The 6,804-nt window shown below is 41.5% G+C and overlaps 1 pseudogene; it reads left to right on the forward strand.

Moving 5' to 3' along the window:
• Positions 1-4,135: 4,135 nt before the first annotated feature.
• LOC146501044 (uncharacterized) lies at positions 4,136-6,523 on the forward strand (annotated as a pseudogene).
• Positions 6,524-6,804: the final 281 nt, after the last annotated feature.

Genomic DNA, 6,804 nt, shown 5'->3' on the forward strand with positions numbered 1-6,804 from the left:
GGAAGAAAATGGATAGATGGAAGATTGTAAATCCAGACAATAATAATAAAATCCTAAAATAATGAAAAACAAAAGAACTGCAGTTTGAATTTTAAATAAATATGATGCATCTTTTTATGAGTATTCACTTTTTTTTTTTTTTTAAATTTAAGCTAAAGAGGCTAAATTCAGGTGCTGATCAAAATGATACCAAGGTTTGTAGCAGGTGAGGGGGGCGATGTACAGACTAAATTCCTTAGAGAAACTGTTTGGGTCGAGCACTAGAACCCCAGTTTTACTGAAATTGAGATGGAGGAAATTAGAATAAATCTAATTAGAGAAACATTTACTGAAGCAGAGGAGGCTGCTCTGATTGTTGGGTTTGACAGAAAAATATAACTGTGTCATCTGCATAGCGGTCGTAGGAGATTCTATTAAAAGCATTAATTAGTTTCCCCAGGGATAACATATATAACGAAAACAGAATTGATTGAAGGATTGAGCTCTGGGGCACACCAAATACGGGCAGAGCAGATGACGACATAGATTGATTAATATGAATTCTGAAATATCTGTTTGATAAGTATGAAGAAAACCATTTGAGAGCAGTACCAGTGATGCCAACCCAGTTTCATAGTCTGCTAATACGAGTGGCATGATTAATATTATCAAAGGCTGCAGAAAAGACAAGCAGGACTAAAATGGGATTTTCACCTTTATCCGAACGCAAGTAATTTTCAGTAACGCTGTTTGAGTCTCATGCTTCTGTCCGTAACCAGATTGGAGTTTATCGAAGATATTGTTTCCTTCAACAATCTGAAGGAGCTATGAGCAACAACTTTCTCAAGGATTTGGGAAATAGATGGGAGTTTGCAAATTGGACCTATAATTACATAAAACCAAATACAGCAAAGAGGTAAAAGAAACACCTAGTGTAAAGTGAGCAAAAGGCAATGTTAATGTCAACCCAAACTTTAGCTCACTTGTCTCAATTCTGTATAATATTGCAATTAAGAACCACCGGAAACAGACCTCCAGATTACATCTTAAAGTTGCCATTTTGTTTTCTAGCTCCATCCAACACTGCAGGCTTACCTTGCGCTTTCAAAATGGCATATTGCAATACTAAACATCCCCAAAAGGTGTAATTACAAGATAATTACATGCATTACATCAAGACCAACCCAGTGTGTAATTGAAGTCAAACCAGAGAACAAACAACTAAACAAGTCTTCTCGTCCTTATCACAACAGCAGTCCTTTAATTAGATTTACTGTGATCCAAATCTCTGAGGTATTTTCTTTTCTTCTGTTACAGTGGAGCATAGTCATTGCGTGCGTCTTACCCCTCCACCCACGCACACCTCCGCCGCTCACGTGAGACTTTTGCACCTCAATTAATTGGGTTAGAGTAACAAACTTTTACTAATGTAAACACTCCATCCACGCAATAATTTCCTGCTCCTGTCCTATGACTAAATTAACTGGAGACTTCCCTTTGTGATTTCAGCAGTTTCTCCACTGTGGGCGACAAAAGGACAGCCACGCAGCACACCCCTGTCAGCTTCATGTAGTTTGTTTCGTTAAAGAAAGCTCTTGATACGTCTGCGAGTCAAAGACACTGTGGCTTGTTTTGTTTCTTTAATTCAAGACATCTGAAAATGTAACAACTGAATCATGTTTTAATCGGGACTCCTACTACATGAACAGCTTTTCTTGATGAGGTAGTAAATTGATTAATTGCATTAATAAAAATGCATTCTAAAACGTTGTTCTCCTTAAATGCACACGGTGCAAGGGCCAGTTTATTTGGTCAAAACAAGATCATTAATCTACTGTGCTGAAGTCAGTTAACCATGGTTACTTCTACTTGGAGTTGATATTTATTGAAAAAAATAAAATAAACCATCACGTTTGCCCCACAAAGGGATGATTATGCAAGGACTGGGATCTGATTCTGAAAAGGTGACAAAATGCCTACAAAGTTTACTCTGTGACTCTATAATCATTGTTATTATGCCACTTGTCAAGTACACATTTTCTTTGTTATGGGAGGATTGTTTCCGACAGTGATACTTTGAGGAGAAGATGATGTGTTCATCTATGTATGTTGCAATTAGGTTCAAGAAAAATCTGGTATTTAATAAGAGGATTGCACTGAAATCATTGCATAAGTCAGAGGAGGTTAGCCCTAAGGTTGTGGGAAGTACTGGGCGTGCTTTCTCTTACGAGACCTGATAGTTGGAAAACTGGCGTACTTTTTACGGTTTTGTAAAGAATTTGTTCGCCCGTGTGTGTGCCTGACATTTGCGTCCAGTGAAGCGTAATTGCTGTTGCATCTGTGTTAAAACGTTATGTGTAAGCCAGTATATTTTTCTCAGCTGTGCAGACCAGGTCAGTTCAGTTTTGCACGCCTTCAGCACCCCCAGCTTCAAGTCCCTTCCCACGCTCTGGTTAGCCTTGTTGCCTCACAGTAAGAAGACTCCTAGATGGGATCTCCTGCCCAGCCTTTCTGTGCGAAGTCTGCCTGTTTCCCTTGTGCTGTGTGGGTTCTCTCTGTGTACTTCGGCTTCCGCCAACAGTCCGAAGATATGCACGTTAGTTTAACTAGTGATTCTAATTCCATGGTTGCCTGTTTCTATATGTATGTGAGTTCTTGTATTATTGTTTGTACTGTGGTTGGTGGCAAGAGATATTGTGGGCTTATCCATTTTTTATAATGCAAGACGTAAGATGAGATTTGGAAAAAATCCCTCCTGCTGACACACATGAGGATGAGTTAGGGAGAGCGACAAAAAGTCAAAAAAGGAAAAGTTTCATTTTTAAGGGGAACAACAACTCAAACAGAGGACGAAAGTATTGGAGAGACAGTGAGAGAAATGATGGGTGAATGATAGAACAAGAAAGATTTTGGATAAAGCACCGGAGCTTCCCTGCGGACCCCGAGTTTGGCCGCGTTGTATGAAATGACTTCACACAAAGCACCTGAATACACAGATTTACACACAAGCCTGGCTGCAGCTTCTGAGCCGGAATATTCGACACACTGCCTGCTGACATCACTACAGCTGGTGTGAATTTAGCTGAAGGTACTCTACGGCTGCCTCAGGCAATCTGAATACAGTTTACTCTCGTAAACTAATGCAGTATTAAATGTATAACAGTTTTTCCTATCAGGGATGATGTGTAAGGTTTCATAATTCATTTGTTGCCACCAAAGAGCGAAATCTCATCAAATATTCATTTTATGTTCAATCTTTCCATTATTTTATACAAAATCCTGCACTTATCACTACTTGGACACGTCCAATACTCAAATCATTCACTAAAAATATTGGCAGAGCACATGTGCCTCATTTATAAACAAACTTTATTTTCCCTCGCTCTGTCAGATGTTTTCCACTGCAGAGATGGATGGTTATAATGAGAGTTCCAGCATCCAGCTATTTTTAAGGTTGGAGACAGGCTGTTATTGCACTGGAGGTAGCGAGGCCTTTGGGGTGGTAGATTATTCCACAGACCTGCACTCCAGACTTTATGGGTCTGAAAATAACTGTCCTACCTATCCCTCCCAATGCTTCCCCCCATGGTAATCACAAAGTGCAGCCATCCATAAACGAATGTGGTATCTGCTTAAACTGTCATCTCACCAATATTAGGTGAACTCAAGTTCAGATAGAAAAGGGAAAACAAGTCGGATGTCTGGGAGCATCATCTAAGAATCTCCAAATCTAATTTGTTATTTTCTGCCTCACTTGTATGTGCCTTAATGGAAAAAAGTTGTAAAATTTATAAATGTGCACTTTGGTTTTTGACCAGATGAATGATTCATCAGAAGAACCATTTGCATTCTTCTTCTACCAGGCTTATTGTTTACAGTAGCCCTAAGAACATTAGCAGCTTCGTTACATCAACCAATATAATAAAGACTGGAATAAATCAAATAAGCAGAGGCTCTTATCAAAGATCTGTAGCATCAAGAATGCTCAAAAGACCTACTTTCCATTGTGTACAATTCATAGTTAAATCTCAAAAGTTGTGAAACAGTCTTGAGACCCAAGAGTAACATCAATTAGGAATACCATTATGCGTGAAGTGAACACTCTGTCATGGTCCTGAGTCGGTGACCCAGCGCTTTGAGTTTATTAGTATTATTTTCTAGTTTATTCTGATTTTGTATTAGCTCTTTGGTTTTGGTTGTCGTGTTATTATTTCTACCTGTGTCTTCCCTCTGTGCTCTGTACAGGTCCCCGAGTTTTGTGTCGTAAAACAGTCTGTGTGTTTCCTGTTTTACTTTGTAGGTCTGTGTCTCGTTATGCCCATTAGTTGCAGCTGTGTCCCCTCCTGTGTGCCATTTCCTGATTACCTGGTGTGTGTGTTTATAGTATGTGTCTGCCTGTGCTCCTCGTCGCGTCGTCTGCATTTCTCTGCATCATTTTGGTATATCTCCGTGTCTCTCTGTTCCTCGCCTCGTGTCCTCTGTTTGTGTTAGTTTTCCCAGTTTAGGTTTATGTTCAGTTCTGCCCTCACCTTGGGTTTTTCACTGTAAATAAATCTCCACCTGCATCTCCACGGCCATCTGCATCTTGGGTCCTCATTCATTCCACCACACGACTGCTGCCCCAGCTGTGACATTATCTCTTTACTGTGGCACCAGCTAGTGGGTGGGGTATATTTGGGAGCAAGTGAACAGTTTGTCTTGAAAGTGAGAAGCAGGAAAAATAGCCAAGCGTAAGGATTTGAGCAAGTTTGACAAAAGCCAAACTGTGATGACTAGATAAGTGGGTCAAAGAAAAAAACTGCAGCTCTTGTTGGGTTTTCCCAGTCTGCAGTAGTTAGTATCTTCCAAAAAAGCATCCAAAAGGATGTTTGTCTGTGTCTATGCGTCAGGTCTGGTATTAGACTCCAGACCTGACGCTTTAGGACATCTCAGGCCCTCTAAGGTATGGAGGCCTATCTCCCCTCACCACTCTCCTTGACTGTGGCTGACGCCCACAGACATTGGTGCGTTGGTGGTTCTTGGTGTCTTGGGCTGGGCGCTCAGGTATGCACCGGCTCAGTCCTGGTGGCTGCCTTATCGGGGCCTGGCACGTGTGGCTCAGTCGGGTCCCTTTGGAGGGGTGGGGTGCCCTCGGCCTCTTGGCCTGGGACTCAGTCCACTCTGGCACTGCTGGCTGCCGGCGCAGCTTGCGGGCACGTCACTGAAGCCCCCTCTGGCTCCAGCTCCATGGCTGCTGGGTGACCCCTCGTCTGGGGATTTCCTCAGCTCTTTCTGGGAGGGTGGCACGGTTGCCCCTCCGTTGGTCTTCCTTGGACTTTCGCGCTCTGGGGGTCTCTGGATGTCTGGAGCCTGGATCTCCTCCATACCTGCTTCATGCCCTGGGGGCATAGCAGCTCGTTACATGAAGAAACCTTTTGAATACAAGCGTGCCCATGCTCACAGGTGGGCACACAGGTGTTCACGGACACAAACTACACCTTTCTTGGCTGCTACCTCAAAGCACACTGTGCGCTGTCGATCTTATGCGCTGCACAATAATATTCAATATTTAGTATTTACTGTTATGTACACGTAGATTATCGCGATCGTGTTGTTTTATTACATTGCTCTCTTTTTTTGCTTGTTTTCTTCTTTTCCTTCGACAGGTGATCCAGGTGAGAAAGACAGAGAGCTCTCTCTCTCTCAGAGCGAAGGCTGGCCTGTGTGGTCTGATCCAGCAAGCGAGCAGAAATAGTTCAAATTACCAAAAAAGTTAATGTTGGTTCTGATAGAAGGGTGTCAGAATACACACGCATTGCAGTTTGTTGTGTATGAGGCTGCATAGCCGCTTAATATTGGGTAACGTTCTGCTTTGAAACCTTTGGTCCCGCCATTCATGGGAATTTTTACTTTAATACCAATGGTATTCCCCGATGGCTGTGGCCTCCTTCAGCAGGATAATGCACAGTTTGAGGATCACAACAACAAGTGTCAGGAGTTGTTTTTGCATCCAAATTCCCCTGATCTTAATCCAATTTAGCATCTGTGGGATATGCAGGACAAACAAGTCTGATCCATGGATGCGGCACATCACAACATATAGGACTTAGAGGATCTGGTGCTAACATACTGGTGCCAGAGGGTCTTGCCGAGTCCATGTCTCGACAGGTCAGACTTATTTTTGCAGTGAAAGGGGGACCAAAAAAAATTAGACAAATGGTTATAAAGTTATATTCTTGGTGTATACCTCTTTCCACCAGTGTGGGCACATTTCAGTGCGTTTTGAGAATAGAAATAGATGCAACGTTATTCAGAAGAAGTTAGGATAATTTTTAATGCAAATCATCACATCGACTTATACTGACATGAGTGATTACAACTGTGTGCACTCCATTCATCTTTCTGCAAGGAGGTAATATAGCTGTAGCATATTTCCTTACTGTGTTATCAGCCAAGCTTAGCTTGTTAATAGGATGTTTTGTCTTAACAGTAAGACTAGAAAGGCAAGTGATACAGGAGGGTTTACAAAGCAGAAATGAATGGAAATAGCTATTGTTACAGCAATTTAAATGAAGATACATGTATTTTCTACAGTACCTGATCATTTTACCAAGATACTATTACTAATCCAATCACTCTATTTATGCTATTTGAATCATATTTGATACAGATGGAAACAAAAATATTTATGTTACTATAGATATCAACAGTATTTTTTATCAATTATCTTCCAAGATTCGGGCGTGTAGGAGAGAAAACAAGCACCCCAAGCTTATGCTACATGTGTGGGTTATGTGCATCAACTTTTTGGCAAAAAACCTTAGAAAGCACAAGCAGAAGTCCTGT

Source organism: Neolamprologus multifasciatus, chromosome 16 (assembly GCF_963576455.1).
Source record: "Neolamprologus multifasciatus chromosome 16, fNeoMul1.2, whole genome shotgun sequence".
NCBI lineage: Eukaryota > Metazoa > Chordata > Actinopteri > Cichliformes > Cichlidae > Neolamprologus > Neolamprologus multifasciatus.